This window comes from Lepisosteus oculatus, chromosome 16 (assembly GCF_040954835.1).
Source record: "Lepisosteus oculatus isolate fLepOcu1 chromosome 16, fLepOcu1.hap2, whole genome shotgun sequence".
NCBI lineage: Eukaryota > Metazoa > Chordata > Actinopteri > Semionotiformes > Lepisosteidae > Lepisosteus > Lepisosteus oculatus.
This window is the reverse complement of record NC_090711.1, coordinates 19,741,572-19,760,385: the sequence shown is the minus strand read 5'-3', so window position 1 is coordinate 19,760,385 and position 18,814 is coordinate 19,741,572. Positions and strand designations below refer to the sequence as shown.

The following is an 18,814-nucleotide window of genomic DNA, read 5'->3' as shown; positions in this document are numbered from 1 at the left end:
TTTCCAGCCTTTTCTTCCGCTGGTCTTTCACAAACAGCAATGCTTCTACTGCCAGAAGCCTCAGCTGCGTCCATTAGCCTGTGCTCGTTACGAGCTGCACCTGGCCAGGCCTCTCCTGATCCATGCACCACCTCTGAAAAACTTCTCTTACTCAAAGGGCAGTCCCTGAAAACATGCCCCTCACCTCCACACAAGTTACACTTAATTTCTTCAGTACATTCCGATGTAAAATGTCCCACTCCTTCGCACCGTCTGGAAACTCGCTCTCTACAGTCCACCACATTATGGCCTTCTTTCCTACACCACCTGCACACCAAAGGCTGTCCGTAGCAATACAAGTAGCCTCGGTTAGGCCCAATTTCAAAAGTAGCAGATGGGTGCAATAGGCCGTCAGGGGCTGAACCGTTGGCCCGAAGGTGCACCTTAAAGCGTCTCTTTCCAGTCCAGTAACCCTTTTTATCTAGAATCTTCACCCCTAATCCCTGAATGTCTACAAAACATTTCAAAAAACAAACAATGTCCTCCTCAGGCACATAAGGGTTGAACATCGCCACCGTCAGAGTCTTTAGCTCTCTAGCAAAAAGGGGTTCAACATAATAGGCCACAAAGGGCTTTTCCTCCTTTTTACGATTAACAATGTCCCAAACACCTCGCACTAGGCCCTTTGAAACAGGTGAAACATCAAAACACTTCTTACCCGGGAAGTCTTGCAAACAAAAAACGTCCTCGGGTTCCAGATGCAGAGCCTTGCTGAGCACGTCCTCCTCAAACTCGTCCCTCGACGCCAGTTCTGTCCGTTCTCCATCAGCTCGCAGCACAAAGCGCACGGCGTATCTCACTCGTCCCTCCTCTCTCCATTTTGATAGAAAAATGGCCGGAAAAATCCGCCACGTAGAAAAAATTTCGAGCAGGCCCCAAAAAAACTTTCGATCCCTCTTCCTCCCCCCTCTGGCCAAGAAACAAGCTGCGGTCAGGCCACACACTTGATCTTAGCCAAAAGGCCGAGAAGCGATGCCCCCCAAACACGCGGGCGTTCCGCTGGCGCACATGTGGCGCAGGCCGACTCCTCTGGAGCCCGGGACCCGCGCAGCTGCCGGCCTCCCTGAAGCCAGAGGCCTGCCGCGGGACTCTGCTCCCCCTCTCTCTTGCCTGCCTACCTGCCAGTCCCGGGCGGGGGCCCTGCTCTTTGATCTTCTGTCAACGGCCCGACAACGACCGCCGCCACGGGGGGCGCCAGCTCCCAGCCTCCTTAGCTTAGGCCCCTCCCACCGGCAGCAGCTGTGCCCAACCGGCTGCAAGAGAAAGCCGAGCGCCAGCACCTGCGGGCAGAGGCAAGGGGCAGCTCTCTCTCTCGGGAGGAAGGGATGGGGACACGCGCGTGCACACACACACGCCTGCCTGCCGAAAGAAAAGAAAGAAAGGTGGATATACTAAGTTTTTTGGAAGGAAAATGCCCAGCTGTCGAAAGGGGCCCGCCTGCAAGGACGGGGACGGACACACACACACACACACACACACAAGCCACGCCTGCCTCTCTGGAAACGTTTTTTGAAGGGAAAACGCACTTGAGCCAAAAAGGGGTCGGCCTGCTTGCCGAGAGAGTCGAGACGCGGGAAAGTGCACAGAGGGAGCACGGGAACGGAGACGGGGAGGGGGAGGGGGAGAGAGAGACACACGGAGACACACAGATGGACGAGAGACGAGACCGGAGAAGAAGGAGCTCCAGTCCACCTCGCTTGCTTGCTAGCTACGTCTGTCTTTTCACCGCTGAGAGAAGGTGGTGCACCGCTCCCGGAGGCGCTGCAATACCGGGCCGATGCGTGGAGAGGACGGAGCAAGCTCCTGATCCAGCTCCCTGTTCCAAAAATCCGTTTAATATGTGGTCCCCCGATGGGGGACGTATCAGATATTAAACTGATAAGAACAGATTTTTTTTTACATTTTTTATTCTCAAAAAACATATTTACATACTATGTACAAAGAGCTGACATCCAATGAAAACAACACAAACAATACCATCACTCAATTCAAAATACAGCAATTCAAATTAGGACATATAATGAACAAATAAACCCTTCCACCATTCTTCTGCACATCCAAGACTACCTCACACTTAACACGATACAACAACCTATTGTACAGACCAACCACGCTTACATGCAAATGGTTTTTAACCAAGCCATTTCGTGCCTTCCATAATTCCATTTTGACAAGACTTATCAAGACCCACAACACCAAAGTTGTCTCCTTTTTTAGTCCATACAATATGACATTCAATATAATTACAAAACGTGGCACCACCATCCCCAACACAGAATCACACATTCCCCACAGCTGTTTCGCGAAACCACATTCCCAAAAAACATGACTGATAGTCTCCAGCCTATTACACTGTGCTCACGGACATTCCTTTTGCAATGTCAGCTTGTGTCTGTACAAAACATCTCGCACAGGAAGTCTCTGCCAAGCAATAAACCAGTTAAGATCCATCAAATCATGTTGCAGTCCTCTGGGCTGGATCTGTCTCCATGTGTCGTTCGTCACTCCTCCAACCAGCTCCGCTCTGTCCCTGGCCATGATGTCCTCGTAGAGTGCCCTGTGATTAGACAGCACCCCAGCCTCTACATCCTTGGCATGGCTCTGCATCCAGGTCACCGCATGCCGGTAATGCCAGGGCAGGTCCTCCCCATGAGGGGCCTTATTGTCCCATCAAAACACTCCTCGCAGATTCCCGGCCACCAAAAACCACACAAAATAATGGACCAGATGTACAATTGGCTCTTTAGAGGCAGCACATACATAAGTCACAAACATACAATTAATTTTTATAGGCAAATGAGGCACCCCCCGTCCTCCCATCTCTATTGGCCTATACATATCAGCTCTTGCAATATACTCATACTTTTTTCCCCATATAAACCAAAATATCTCCCGTGTTAGATACCTGTTCAGCCTAAGGGGCATAGGGTAAACAGCCGCCAAATAACTCAACATGGACAGAACCTCTATTTTTACAATGAGCACCTTACCAGTATGAGTGAGTCCCTTATTCTTCCACAGGCTAAGGCAAGTTCTCGCTTTCTCCAGCTTAGCTAGCCAGTTGAAACTGGCAGTCTCCTCTTCCTTAAAGGAGATCCCGAGTATCTTCATGGGCTCCCTGCAAACCTGCAAGCCGCCCACCTTGTCCTGCCGGTCTCTCCACCTTCCAAAGAATTTAACCATACTTTTCTCCTTATTTAATTTAGCCCCGGATGCTTTTGTAAAAACCTCAAGATGTTCCAGCGCCCCCTGCAGGTCAGCATCCGAATTCATAAACAAAGTAAGGTCATCGGCATACAAGGCTATCTTAGCCTGCTTCCCTCCACTTCCCGGCACCAAGACACCCTCCACCCTCGGGTCCATACACACCAAATGAGCATACGCTTCAATATATAAAACAAATAACAACGGCGAGAGAGGGCATCCCTGCCTCACCCCCGACTCCTGCCATACAGGAGTGCCTCCTATATGACCATTTATCAGGATTCTACTCCCCCACTGCTTTGTACAGGGTCTGAATCCAACCCACAAACTGCGCCCCGAACCCCATTCGCTCCATTACTCTCCACAAAAAACTATGGGAGACCCTATCAAAGGCTTTCTCAAGATCTAAATTAACTAAAATAAAAGGTAGGTCTCTTTGCCCTGTCCATGCTATGATATCCCTTATTAGCTGTAACGTCCAACTAATTTTACGTCCTTGAACCCCACAAGTTTGTTCCACTCCAATAACTGAGGGCAACACTCGTTTTAACCTATTCACAATAACTTTAACAAAAATCTTATAATCCGTTACGTAAATCACTAGCCCTCCCTTTCTTATAAAGTAATATTAAAATCCCCGTCCGCATAGTAGCCCCCAAACAGCCCTTTTTAAAAACCTCCTTCAATAATAAAAGCAACAAATCTTTCAAAACCTCCCAAACGTAAGATAAAACTCTGCCGGCAAACCATCTATCCCCGGCACCTTCCCCTTTTTCAGATCCTTCATAGAGATGCAGCCATTCAAAATGCGCTGTAAAAACCCGCGGTACAGTAACCTACCCACAAGCCACCGCAGGGCACCGCGGTAAGTGATTGGCTGGCCAAAATGACCGACAGGGGCACTCGTGGTGCATTGGTTGGTAGTGCAAAGATTTAATCATTTAATGTCTTTACTGTGCACATTTTAATCCGCTTAGTTTTGAATATTTATATGGATTTTACCACTAAAGGGAAATTTTAGTAGCTGAGCATAAAAAGAAGAGGAGCATAACGCATCTGAAGGTCATAAACGATATTAATTTAGGAACATAAACATTACTGTATGTATGTAAACTGTACTGTGTATGGCTGGTCTTGGTAGTTTAAAGAAAAAATACACACCAGTCTTCCATTTCTCCCTAAACATTTTAAGCATGAAAGTTTTATGAAACGGTACCCAAATATGCGATTGCTGTATAGAATGAATTTTAATTTAAAAAAAAATATTTAACACGAACATTAAGCTGTTTACAGATGCAGCCATTCAAAATGCGCGGTAAAAACCCGCGGTACGGTAACCTACCCACAAGCCACCGCGGGGCACCGGAGGGTACCGCAGGGCAAGTGATTGGCTGGCCAAAATGACCGACAGGGGCACTCGTGGTGCATTGGTTGGTAGTGCAAAGATTTAATCATTTAATGTCTTTACTGTGCACATTTTAATCCGCTTAGTTTTGAATATTTATATGGATTTTACCACTAAAGGGAAATTTTAGTAGCTGAGCATAAAAAGAAGAGCATAAAAAGAAGAGGAGCATAACGCATCTGAAGGTCATAAACGATATTAATTTAGGAACATAAACATTACTGTATCTATGTAAACTGTACTGTGTATGGCTGGTCTTGGTAGTTTAAAGAAAAAATACACACCAGTCTTCCATTTCTCCCTAAACATTTTAAGCATGAAAGTTTTATGAAACGGTACCCAAATATGCGATTGCTGTATAGAATGAATTTTAATTTTAAAAAATTATTTAACACGAACATTAAGCTGTTTACATCTTCCGCCTGAGAGCAGTCACCCGTTGCTACCCAACGCAGAATGGTGATTGGCTGACACCATCTGACACCCCTCTGATTGGAGAAAAAAGACGTGCTGGTTTGCTATACCAGGAAGAGGATTTCTTTCTATTCAAAACGTGTATTTTAAAAGTTTAAGAAGTAAAAACCTTACAGCGTACACAGATTTCTAAACTGATCAGGATCGTTATCTTTGTCTTATGCATAATAATGTTCACCGCTCTGTCCAGCAAATTAATAATAAACTTTATTTTATATAGCTTTTTAAACGAATAAGTAATTAGATTGCTCATAAACCTAATCACTTGCTTTTTCTTTTTATTTAGGCTCAGATTTCAACTATAGATCGTATTTTTAATAACCATAATAACAACAAACCAACAAAAACAACCATATAAACATAATACCAACCAAAAACATAGATAACAACCACAATACAAAATCGAATATATCAAACCATTTTACTCTCACAAATTCCTCCAATTATCATAATCCCGCCCCTTATGCAAAACCAACCTTCCTCCCATCCCAGTTTATCCTGTTTATCATAAACAAAATCCACCTCAATTTTCAACATAAAGCATTGCACAAAATCAATACCTCAACACTCCATACTCAACAACGATAATTCACAAACAGCCAGAACATGTAACTACACATTTCCAAACAGACCTAATTTCCATAGCCCCGCCCCTTATGCAAAACCAACATCCCTCCCCTGTTCTCTCTCTCCCCTGGCGGTTGTAATTGTTTTTATTTTCAAATAAATTTTAGCAAAGTCATGTATTTTAAAAATCTTAAGATTTTTCTATTTATGTCTTTATTTAGTGGTTTCATTAGTGACAAAGGCTAAACTTTCTTGGAAAAATGTCTTTTATGTAAACCATGTTTGCTATTAATTCATTCAGGGCTAAAATATGTTCATTGTCTTCTAATGAAAGAAGGGTTCCTTTCGCCGTAGTCGGGAGCCTAGCCTTTAACTAGTAAGTACTGTATTTACTGGGTTTTTGAGGGGGGGGGTGTCTTTCGCTGGAAATCTCGCCTCCTACTTTGAAAATACCCGTGAAACCGGTTCAATTCGTCACAGCCAGCACTCCTGCAGAGAGTTGGGTTGTACAGTACTTGCAGTGTATACAGTACACGCGTTATGCTCTTCGTTAATGTCTGTGAAGTTTTATTTAATCTCTGAGCCATACTGATTCTTCTGGAAGCCAGTTTCCGCCAGGGAGTAAAAAAAAACACACTATGGTATTCTCTCCAATGCAGTGCAATTAAAAACATACCTCTGATGCTGCTCCTAAATGAATATCGTTTATGACCATCAGAAGCTTTATGCTCCTTTTCTTTTTTCCAGTGGATTGAACAGGGAGAGGCATTTCATGATGTACTTTTCACTGATGAAACAACAGTGGCTCTGGAACAGTTTTCAACCATGTCGTTTTATAAAAAGGGGAGATATGTACACGTTACTGAAGCTAAACGTTAAGCCTTTGTCAATAATGTAAACACTAAATAAAGACATATAGAAATCCCTACGTTACAGACTGTATATGGCTGGTATTGGTAGTTTAAAGAAAAAATACACACCAGTATTCCACTTTCTCCCTAAACATTTTTAGGATCAGAGTCTTACATGTGGTTATTTCGAAAACGTTTGTACGTGCTCCTTCTTACCATGTTACTGTTTACCGTTACTGACCATATTAAGTTTAAGTGCCTGTGGGCACTTTTCCTGTCCGTGGGGGGTGGACCGTCTTTCATTAGAAGGTTAGTCTGTTCTACTCTGAGAATGTAGAGGGGGTGGGAAGTGCCCGCGGTCATTTAATTAGTATTAAAATCTTAGTTATCTTTCTAGTTCACAGGTTTGCATGCATAATTTAATTTTGAAAGCCACTGAGACATCAGGTACTACTGTTGTATTTATGAAAAAGAAACAAAACAAAAAACATACTAACAACTGTGCCATCCTACTCCTTAGTTAATACATTTTATTATTCATAAACAGTTAACATTGTTAGCAAAATATTTTGAATTATATTTAACCCTATTTTTTCTTTAGTTTTGTATTTAACTTATTATATGATAGTCAGACTTAATGTATATTAATGTATATTTGAACAATGAAAATATATTTTTACAAGATTTTACATTAAGCACTTAAAATTAATTTGGTTAATAATAGTAAACTGTAACATGCTGTAACAAGATCGGTTAAACTGCGAAGAAAATCCTTTCAGAGAAAATGTTTCAGGTGTGAAGAACAAACCTGTTCCCACACTTCCTGCCCCCACTACCATTAGAATATACACAAACATTTTAGCGTTTCATTCTGAGCAGAAGACCCTCACACTTGAAGAGTGCTGGCTGTGACGAATTAAACCGGTTTTACAGGTTTCAATCACAGATTGGGACTCAGTAAAGTAACACACAGCGCCACTGGATTTGATAATACTGTACCTAACCAAAATCCACAATATGGAAACAGAACCTGTGTAATTGTTGATAGATGATGTACTCGTAACATTTTTTCAAGACGAACTACAACATTTAAAAAATGACTTGTATGTACTTGATATCTCTAATCAATCCACGGGTTCCAGCACAAAACGAAACTAAAACGCATACCGTTTAGCGCTTCTTATTAGTTGCTCAAAAGTAATTTGACCGTATGAAATGCATAATATAAACCTAGAAACATATACGTGAGCAGTACTTAAGCACTGTAGTATCGGTGTTAAGACATACCTCTCAAATACTGTAAATCAAGTTAAAAATATCTCAAGACCGATTCTGGTCGTAATGAAACCATGTTTCGTGTATGTTTTCTTTTTCATCTTGAAATAACTCATTTCTAAATACCTTTTTCACTGTTAACATCTTGTAGCAACTTTGCGACAAAATATACACTCTGACAGTTCATCCTGCTACCAACATTAAATAAAACAAATCTTAAGATTTCTATATTTATGTCTTTATTTAGTGGTTTCATTCGAAGCTTACAATGTTTAGGGAGAAATGGAATACTGGTGTGTATTTTTTTCTTTAAAGTACCGAGACCAGCCATATACTGTATGTTTATGTTAAGATTTCCCTTCAGTGGTAAAATTAGATATGAATATTCAATACTTAAATGGGCACAGTTAAGACATTAAATATACATATACATATTGTATACAGTACAGTTTGCATACGGTAATATGTTTATGTTACGTGATTAAAAAATAAATAAATAAAACTGAAAGGTCCAGCACCAGCTGGATTCGAACACACAACCTGCCAGTTGGTAGTCACGCACCTAGACCAGTAGGCTACAAGACAGCTCGCATAAAAAGGCAGGTGAAACAGCCCTGCCGCAGTACACGGATATAATCATACCGTTATTAAATTCTTGAGATACGTGATTCCATATTATATTCCCTTTTAATCAAATTCTAAAAGTATGCTTGTTGACTCCGGTATCACGTTAGTTAAAGACTTCGAAGCTTACGATGTTTAGGGAGAAATGGAATACTGGTGTGTATTTTTTTCTTTTCATGATAGGTGTCACATTTTAAATCATTTTCGTAGTTAGAAATTATGAAACGCCCTGTTAAAAGCAAGGAAGTTTTTATGCCCGTTGAAGTAAAACAAAATGCCTGACAAAGTATGGCTTGGACAGATTCCAAGTGCTTGTACAAATGTGCTAAAGAAATTATACTTTGAGTATACAGCTTGTCCAAAGTCATCCATTATTAATACTATTAGTAATATCTTCAGTAAAGGCTTTGATGCATAAATATTTCTGATAAAGGTAGGTTGTGTACTTTTGTCCAACTGTGCAATCTTGCTTTCATAAAATATACCAACATTTGAATGACTGATGATTAACATGCTGTAATACACAGTTCAAAATTAAAGGCTCGAATGCTGTACATGAGAGGTTAAGCTCCCCCTGGCGGTTTTACAAGGCGACGCCGGATAGCTAGTCATGTGACACACGTGATACCGCGTGATACCCCGGTGGGCGTGTCGCGGTATGCCGTGAAATACCTCACCCATTTTGAATGGCTGCATCTGTACACAACCATGTTAACTGTAGTGGGTAGCGGTTGCGCGAAGCGTATTTCAGCTCTCAGATTACCCGTTTTGATAAGTGAATAATGCCCTGTGCACTAGTCGTCGGGGCTGAGATTGAAAGCAAACAATGTGTAACATGCGCGTACTCCTCGCGGTCCACCAGAAGTGGTTTGTCTTTCAGACGCTTCCCCGATGTTTCCACCAGATTAAAATATTCATGGACGCAATGTCCATTCTGGAAGTCTGGTTGAAGTGGTTTAGTGGGGATTTGTTCACCGTCAGCGTAGAGAGCCAGAAAGTTAACGTTGTAGTGTTTAAAATTGAAGGGGTTTTGTGTAAAACTGCCGCTGAATGCTGCATTGTCCACAAACCCCAAAATTACTACTTTGGGTAACTGCCCGAGAAAGAGGTTTTCTTGGTTACACACACAGCTCCCTGCAGGCAGACTGAAGACTTTCATCTGTACGTGGTCTATGGGGTATTTAGCGTTGGCCGTCAGGAGTGCTTCAGCGTGTCCCAGTCTGACCCCAGGTGAGACTCTGACTCTTTTCACAAACAAAGATGCAAAGAGTACCCTCAGTTTTTGTTCTCGGACGTTGTTCATTAAGCAGAAAGCATCTCTGTTGCACGGGAGTTTTATTTTCAGGTCAACGCCATTCAGTAGTAGTTTATCCTGAAAAAACAGGTCTGCGTGAATGTGACCCAGGAGCTCCAGTTTTCGGCTCACACAGGCTGCCGCATCAATGTCCCGACTGTCTGCTTCCGTTATTTTACAGGTCAAATAGAGCAGCGTGTTGTTTAAATCTAAATAATCTTCTCCGTTGCCTGCGATGTAGAGCTCCAGAGGTGCGTTTTCTGTTAGGGCCGTGAGGGGTGGAACTTCTATGTAAAAGCTTTCCTCGATGCTTGTTTGGGTAGGCGCTAATTGAAAAATGTCCAGCTCCGACTTTGCGCATTCTGCAGACCCACCGTGAACAAAAGCCATATTTAAAATATGTCTCGTTTCATATCTCGTTGATTGAGGTGTGTCACGGCCCTCTTCTTGGTCGACCTGAAGCTTTTATGAGATGACTGTCTTCTCCTAGCCGTTCTTTTATCAGGTTTCGGAGGCCCCCGACGGTGAGATGATGACGTCTGTCTTTTTCTCTTGACACCTCTGCGGATCTATGCTGGACCCGAACCTTCCTGCTGATGTGCAGCCACCTTAGACATGACCGCGCTTGTAATGTTTCTGACCACGTCTTTGGCGATGTTTTTAGCCGCCAATGCCATGTGCGGCTTAGCTATTTCAAACCCTTGTTTCAGAAAAGGCACGGCTTTTCTAAATAGTGCTCTGAAAATACCCCCTATACCCACGGCGTACTGAACTGGTAGCCCAGAAGATCCTGTTAATCCATAGCCAGCCTGTTGTTTGTAGTAGTGTGTATACAAAGAAGGATCCCCGTAGCTCTTGATGACCGTCATCCTTTTAGATGTTTGTCGCTTTCACAGGTCTGAAATGCAGCTTGACGATGACCTTACCAAATGCAAATGACACGTGCTTGTTTTGATCCGTCTTTATTTCAATAGTGATGTTGTTAAAATGATCGACGCTCCCCGGCACATAATGGGGTTTGTCGTAGAATACTGTGACGAATTCACCATCCACGCCTCTGAAGGGCACACAACACAAAAGCGGTGCATAGACGTCGCCTATTAACTGGTGTTCTATGATATTGGTGTATATATACATGGTGTTAAATCCGCAAGTCATATCGATGGGGTGCGGTGATTTTACACGTCCGACACCCAATTTGAAACCCAACATCCTCGCCAGACGGTTATGCATATGTATAACAAACCGGTTATCACTAAGAATCTTTACCGACCGGCTAATGGGGTTGTATTTAAGACTTACAGCCGTTAACTTGGATTTTTCCGCATCCTGTTTCATTTCATGCAAGAGCTGCTCGATGTTGCTGTAGTACCCTCTCGGTAAGGTACATGTCAATATAGTCTTGAGCTCATCGCTGACGAACAGAAAAACTCTGTCTTCATCAAACGTGTTAAGCGTATGCGGATAGTGTAGCTCGACCAGGCCCACTTCCCAGCTCCTGTCCAGTTCAATCGCCTTTGCCAGATGCTCTGTGAAGCATGCGCTGGTGTTCTTTGGAAACATCTTTGAGGATGAATTACTGGCCAGCGTAACATAGAAACCATTGGGGTTCATTTTTCACCACCTCTATATGTCTCGGACCTCGGAAGCCTTTACCCAACTATTGAATTTATCGCTCCAGCCGCGCCACTTTACCAAAAGCTTTTACCACGACCCCTGGCTGCTAAAATCGTTTGGATGCGGTAGACGTTCTCAACATCAGGGTTTATCTTCTGTAGCTCTTCTGCATAGAAGGGGCCCTTAATGTCGTCGCCTGCGTAGTCCTGCAGTTTGTAATAGAGTCTCAGAGCCGAGGCCCGCTCTTTGACAATGATACTTTCATCTGTGAAGGTCTGTTCATATCCCTTCTCAAACACTCCCTTTATTTTGGACACCCGCACGTGATCACCCACATTAAATGAAAACTTTGACTTTGAAGTGTTCGTCATAGACCTTTCTCCACACCTCAAGGGAGTTGTCGGACATAACAGAAGCTGGGGTTCGTTTAATAGTTGTGTGGTAACTATGGTTATAAGTAAATAAGATCTGATAGGACGTCGATATATCGAAAGGTGTTTTTGTGTGTCAGGTACCTCCACATTTTTGTTTTAATAGTTCTGTTAAACCTCTCGACCACGCTAGCCTTCACATCGCTGGCCATAACGAATTGTTCAATATTGTCACGTTTGAGAAAATTTTGGAAGGTCCTGTTAAGAAATTCTTTACCCTCATCCGTTTGTAGCTTTTTAGGAGCATGCCCCTCTTGCAGTATATTTCGGAATATGTGCCCAACCCCTGAGCCGTTTTCTGAAGTAGAGGGGAATAGTGACATACAGTATATAAATTTTTTAGGGAGGCAGGAGTGTGGGTGTATGTGTTGTACATGATTGCTTGCACTTTGTCAGCGGGCAGACAGGCCCCTTTTGATCGCCCGTGTGTTTTCCCTCCAGAAAGATATATAATATTTTTTTTAGGAAGGCAGGTGTGGTTTCATGTGGTGTTTGTGTCCCTCCCGAGAGAGAGCTGCCCCTTCCCTTTGCCCGCAGGTGCTGAAGGTCCTCTTTCGCTTGCAGCTCGCTCAGCACAGCTGCTGCTGTTAGGAGGGGCCTAAGCTAAGGATGCTAGTGCTCCCCACGGCTGCAGTCGTTGTCGGTCGTTGACAGAAGATCAAAGAGCAGGGCCTCCGCCCGGACTGGCAGGCAGGCTGAGCCCAAAACAGAGCCCCCTGAGCCAGCTGGTCCTGAGGCTCACTGACCTGAGCCACACTGACACTAGCCAGCCTCAGGACAGCACTGATAGAGTTTTTTCAAAGGGTTTTCAATTTGTGTTTGACTTACAGATCTATGTTAAAATCACCCCCCTACAATGTAGTGATAGATACACCTGAAGAAGGCTCCACGGCCTTTGTTTTCTTTCTTCTCTTTTTAGCATGGAATAAACCTTTTACGTGTTCCATTACAGACATTTACAGTACAAGGTGCTTTATGAGCATGGCCGATGGGTAAAATCAGAGTTGCCAAAGCAAATAAAAATAATAAAATTAACATGAAACAAAAAAATAAATAAAAGTAAAACAGACATTAGTAGTTCAGGTGGTGGTACACTGATTGTACCCATCTGTCATGCTAATACAGCACCTTGAATTGAATTGAGAGACAGAGTGAGAGCAAGAGAGACAGCAACACACTGGGGTCTATTCAGGTAGCTACACACGGATAGGGTGGAAATCCGGGCGATCTCACCAAACTTTACTGCTGTTTTGCAATGGGTCAGTGGTTATCCTAGTCCCCGCCCTGACCACTACTCCTGTCCTGCCCCTAGCCTGGCGCTCTTCAGCTGCAGCGCAAGGTGAATGTGCTTCAATATAATAGAGTGTCCCTTTTACCCCCATCTTGATTTAAATCGCAAACACATTTTTAATAAAATGCTTTATTCACAATCTGACTCACATAACTCACATTCCTGAATTCCTTAACAATTTTAGGAAGAACAAGAAACAGCCTGTTAATAAAATTGTTGCAATTTTGTTCTGTCAGTTCTTCCTCCCAGAACTTGTAAATCGCATTGATCGGTTCTTGCTTTGTGGTGGGTTTAGCCGTTTTCCGAATATAATCTTTTGGGGGAATGCCATACCATCTCTACTGGATTTAGATCTGGGGATTCAGCTGGAGTTTTTACCCAGTTCACTCCCTCTGCTATAAGCCTTGCCTTTGCTGCTGTATGTTTTAGTTTGTTGTTCTGAAAGAAACGGTGCCGTGATCCAAAGTGCTCCCTGATGTATGGGGCAGTGGTCAGTGGTCCCAGGCCTCTTCTAGAAATAGTCCCCCAAACGTGAACCTTCAGTGGATATTTTGGCTTTGGCTTATTCATATCTGCCCTTTTATATGAAATTGATTGTATTAGGGAAGATCTTCAACCAGCGGTCTCATAAGGCTGTCGAGAAAGTCGGAGATGTATTTAGTCAGACCATTGCATGCTGATATGATGGGGTGTCCGGTTTGTGGATTTTGGGGAGGAGGTAAAATTGAGATTCCTGGGGATGTTCAATGATGAGCTGGTTCGCCTCCTGGGGGAGTTCCTTACTCTTAATAAAGGAGATGATGTATACCACTTCCTTTTGGTAGTCAGTGGAAGAGTCCTGTTGGAGAAGGACATAGGCAGAAGTGTCGGTTAGTTGTCTATTTTTGAGACGGGATGCTTCACGTCAATAACTCCACCAACAAATGACACGGAACCTTCAAACCACTGACATTTAAACCACTGCAATTTGTGAACATCTTGAATAAAGCTAATCCCAAGTGTAAACGAGTTCATAAAGCCAGAATTACTCTCTATGGTCAGGTGTTTCGCAGACGTATACTGTAAAGCTTTCAGTGCTTTGTGTATATTCCAATTGTAATGGAGGAAGGGAGTGTGGGGACATGCTTAGTCTGCAATTGAATTGGGGCTCTATTATTTGAAAGCGTTTATCTTCCCTCTTTAGTTGATCTTTTGAAGCCTATGCAGCTCCCTTTGTGAATTCTTGGTTCTTGATTGAGAACCTGTAAGTGTCACAGAGGCAATTTCCAACTGGAATGAATTCCATCAAACATTTTGTAATATAGCTGGATAGTAGAGATCTAGTATAGGGCTTAAATTGAAGCTAACCCCTTGGGCAATACATGTAAACCAAGTTTCTAACGTCTTACTGTGTCCACTCACCAGACAGAAATATCCAGAAAAAAAGACAAAACAAGAGGAAACAGATTTTTCTTCTTCAAAGATCAATTTTTCACATTGTGTCCTGAAAAAAGATGAAAATGCTTGTAGATCTTGCCCCATGTGTCTCCCAGCCTGGATACAAAATGGAGAAAAATAGAACAAATATAAAATTCAACATTTTTTGTAAAGACAGGACCTGGAATGGTATTGCTCACATACCTGGAAATTTAGTAAAAGTTATTGAAAAATAATAAAAAGCTTTAATAGCTATTTCAATTACTATAGAAAGCCTCCAGAAACTGCTAGAGAGGATGAAGTGCAATTCATTGTTTTCAGGCAGTAGCAAAAATTCCTACATTGGCCTAAGCTCCTACCTTCCCTTCTGGTTGAAAACAAAATGAATGACATCAATTTGACGCTGTTAGACCAGCTCTGTCAGAGTTTTCTTCCTTTTCCTGTGTCTTCCCTTCTCCTTCAGGTCAGTAGGTGTCGGTCCATTTTTGTTTTCAGGTTGGCACGTACAGTAGGTGTTGCTGCTGCTTGTGGGCGGGGCTATGCTAATGAGTTAACCGCCCCCATAGCTGTGGTCATTGTCAGGCCATTGACAGATCAGGGCCACCACCAGTGCATCAGGCTGGCAGCAGGAGTGGAGGCCAGGTGGCCACCTGCTGTAGGGAAGCCACCAGGTGTGCCTTTGCAGGGCTCCAGAGGTAACAGCCCATACTTCAGTCCACTAGCAGATGCATGCAGCTCATTCCAGTGGCAAACTTGAGTGATATGTTTTATATCTGCTTGTTGTAGTTATTTTTGCTTGTGAGCTCTGGGATCTGGGCCTGGTTCAAATCTCTAGCCAGCAGAGAAATCTTATTCTTTTGGGTCCCTGAGCAATGCCTTTAACTGCTCTAGGGCTGCTGTATAATGGCTGACCCTGAGCTCTGACACCAGCCATTAGATTATTTGTGTGTCTTATGGAGAGGAAGTTGGGGTATGTGAAAAGACACATTCCTACCGCAAGCAATTTTAAAGGGTAAATAATTGTTGTTTATAATCTAAAAAAAAAAAAAGAAAACAAATTCTGGATGAAAATCAGCTGTGTATAATGGGTTTAGTAAAATAAGTATCTTTTTGGATGAAGTGCATTTCAGGACACTTGGTTTGGAGCAGGAGGATGTCTACTGTCTTCAGGATTTTCCAGGTAAAAAGATCTTTGACCTTGCTTTGGTGTCTGCTGCTCAGTGTTCAACAATATCATAGCAAAAAAGCATGAACCTCTTTTTTTTCGTTGAGCCTTTATTTGCAAGAGAGGTTAGGCCTCTGACCTAACCTCTCTTGCAAATAAAGCCCATCAAGCCCATCAATACCCGGCACTTTACCTGACTATTCCTGTCAGAGCTGCTCTCAGCTCCTCTAAATGAAAAGGTTTCTCAAGTCTCTTTTGTGCTCCTTTGGGATCTCTGTGTAATGTTTTCCAGAAAACTCCCTCAGTTCTTTATCTACTTTACTTTTTTGCTAGAAAAATGGTCCTGGTAGAAAACAGTTGCTGCTTCCAACATTCCCTTCTCCGTGACCACAACACCGTCCTTATTCTGAACTCCCCTCCATCATCCTTCTCCTTTGTTTTTGCTTTATTTGACTGAAAAAAAGAAGGTGGAGCAAGTTCTCTTCTGCTGCAAGAAATCTAAGCAAATATTAAACATTCCTTGCCCCCCCCCCCCAATAAAAGGACCTCAATTTTGCTTTTAATGCTGGGAATACTGTATATTCATATCAATATGAAGGCCTTCATTACATTGGAAATACAACGTATTCAGTTCGTCCTGCAAAATTCTTCACTTCCTTTCACTCTTAATTCTCCTTTTCATGTTTGCCCACCATTCTTTGACAGTAATGTGCTGCCTCCTCTTAGCCCACCAGCTATTCTGACTTTGAGGTCTATGTAGTTGGTCTCCTTCAAAATCTCAGGGTTCACCTTCCAATAACCTTCCATATTTTCTCCCAAGTGGATGCACATTGACCTCTACCTTGTCACGATCGGAGAACCACACCAGCAGAACAGAGGCTCCTCCTGCCTTCACCTCTTTGGATACAAACACACAATCCAGACGCTTTGCAGCACCCTTTGAATTTCTCCAAGTAGCACCGACCTTCTCACCCACGGCTCTAAAAGCTCAGTCAACTAAAAAAAAATAATAATGCCACAAATGAAATGCTAAGTTGCCTTGTTCCTGCATCATCCTTGTCCCTTAAATCCACATGAATGTCTCCCTTTGTAAATTACCAACTTATTAGTAATACAAACCAAGTATAAATCTTTTTAGAAGTCTGCTCTCGCAACAGCCGGAGCATACACGATCACTTATCTGAATATCCGTTTCCATAGCAAACATCTGTGCTAAACACCCTTCCAGGGCCTCTACCTGGCACCATTTATCAGGTCAAAATTCCCAAATAAAATCCCCACTCCAGATGAGCAAGCCCCTCCTATGCTCCATCTTGATCCTCCCTTTCATGTAAAAACCTCATCTCCTGCAAAAAATAAACAAAAATCAAAACTCCTCAGGTAGTTAAACTGCTGTTCTTTACTTTCAATGTTAAAATCACCTCTTATTGACTACTTTTTCATTTCTCATCATTATATGCAGATCATCCAATATAGACATCTCTTACCTCCCTCTTTCTTTACCCACTCACAAACAAAACTAAAACCTTTCTTCCATTCTTCTTATACTCCATTATATTTCCTCAATATAATGAGGACATTTTCACACTCCCTCAAAAACCTTCAGGTACCTACATCTTTTTTTTACTCTGCTGCAGAAACGTGCATTGCATTGTGCACACAAGACAGCCTCACAGACAGCTGTGATCTGCCAATGCGCCTGCTGCTTACAACTGCAAAACCTTTTGCCCTCTGCAAACAGTCTTTATACACACATTTCATTTCCTCTGCACAGGCAGATACCAAGTGACCTATTGTGCAACATTTACTGGACGCCTCTGCAGTGCAAGATGTCCCTGCACAAATAGCTGCCCCAGGTAATACAAAAAGCCCCTGTTGGAGCCTATGATATAGTTCCTTGTACATCAACTAAAAGATATATTTTTCCAACACATTCGGGTTGAACAGAGTTTTTCAAGTGTTCCCCCCCCCCCGGCTCAACAATCTTAGGAAGAACATGAAACAGCCCGTTAATAAAATTGTTGCAATTTTGTTCTGTTAGTTCTTCCTCCAAGAACTATATATATATATGGGCCAGCATGCTTTTTGACCACAACGTCCTCGAAGAATTCACGATCCATAATTCCTTTGAAAATAAGTGTTCCCAGGCCTCTTCTAGATATACCCCCCCCAGACGTGAACCTTCACTGGATATTTTGGCTTTGGCTTGTTCACATATCTCCCCTTTTTGTAAAACAACATGGTTGAAAATGTTCCAGAGCCACTGTTGTTTCATCAGTGAAAAGTACATCATGAAATGCCTCTCCCTGTTCAATCCATTGGAGAGCTTGTTTGAGTCTTTTCTCTTTATTTTTTACCCTTATCATGGGGCATGTGTTGGGTTTTATATCTCCATCCAAGCCCTCTGCACACTCTTATGATCGATGTCGGACTCACGCTCGCACAGAGGTCAGCCCACAGCCGTCTTTGAACTTGCACCCCTGATAGCTCATCATTTTCATCAGTCAGTCTGTCAATGGCTTGCACAATAGGACTTAAAAAAAAGAGATCAACAGTTAGGTAGTTATAAAATGTGTGTAGTTTTATTTACATGTAATTAAGTATTTTTACAAACACATCGCCTCTAAATATAAACATCTCTGTGGATCAGCATCAGCTATGTTTGCCCAATCCTTCACCCTGGACATAGCACCTGTCCATCACAGGAGAGAAAAACAGACACACATCAGGCCAGTTTTCCCATAATCCAATTAACATACCAGTTTGTTTTGGAGTGCGAGAGAGAATCATCACACATAAGGAGAAAAAACACGGGACCCAGAGAGAACATGCAAACTTCACACTCACAGGATGGCAGGAATTGAACTTAGGGCCCCAGTGCTGCAAGATAGCAATACTTTCGCTACCAATAGAAATGGATGGATATTTTATCTTTCTAGTTCAGAGGTTTGCGTGCATAGTTTAATTTTGAAAGCCACTGAGACATCTGGTACTACTGTTGGATTTATGAAAAAAAGCATACTAACAACTGTGCCATCCTATTCCTTAGTTAATACATCTTATTTCTATAAACAGTTAGATAGATAATACTTTATTAATCCCGTAGGGAAATTGATGTGTTACAGCAGTCCAGCCCAAGACAAGCAAAACAGATATCAGAA

The 18,814-nt window shown here is 42.5% G+C and overlaps 1 non-coding gene across 1 annotated transcript; it reads right to left on the bottom strand.

Moving 5' to 3' along the window:
• Positions 1–1,775: 1,775 nt before the first annotated feature.
• Positions 1,776–1,963, bottom strand: LOC138223417 (U2 spliceosomal RNA). Its single transcript, XR_011181855.1, has one exon. It is a non-coding gene; the product is annotated as a U2 spliceosomal RNA (small nuclear RNA).
• Positions 1,964–18,814: the final 16,851 nt, after the last annotated feature.